This window comes from Malurus melanocephalus, unplaced genomic scaffold (genome assembly GCF_030028575.1).
Source record: "Malurus melanocephalus ecotype Western Australia unplaced genomic scaffold, MMel_1.1 scaffold_222, whole genome shotgun sequence".
Classification (NCBI taxonomy): Eukaryota; Metazoa; Chordata; class Aves; order Passeriformes; family Maluridae; genus Malurus; species Malurus melanocephalus.
This window is the reverse complement of record NW_026623454.1, coordinates 1,073,986-1,074,371: the sequence shown is the minus strand read 5'-3', so window position 1 is coordinate 1,074,371 and position 386 is coordinate 1,073,986.

Below are 386 nucleotides of genomic sequence, written 5' to 3'. Positions count from 1 at the left end.
CAGCGACCCCGMCAGCAGCAGGATCAGCGCTCCTCTGCTTTATGGTGGCYGCCCCTGCACAGCTCCCTCCAGCCAAGCTGTGACTCAGAGCAGGGTATCTAAAGGTCACCTTCAGCACCCCCACTTGAATCAAAGGTGTTCACTTGGAAGCTCCGGTATACAGGGATCACCTTCCCGGTACCTTTTTTTGCTCTCAGCCAGGACCAACCGACGGCTCCTGAGCAAAACTGCAACAGTCTTTGGTGAGGGGAAGGCAGGCAGGGGCGAGCTGGGTGAGCAGAGCCCGAGAGCAGCTCGCTGCCAAAGCAGGTGAGCCAGCCCCGCAGCCATCCCGGCCCCGCAGCCATCCCGAACCCCGCAGCCATCCCGGCCCCGCAGCCATCCCG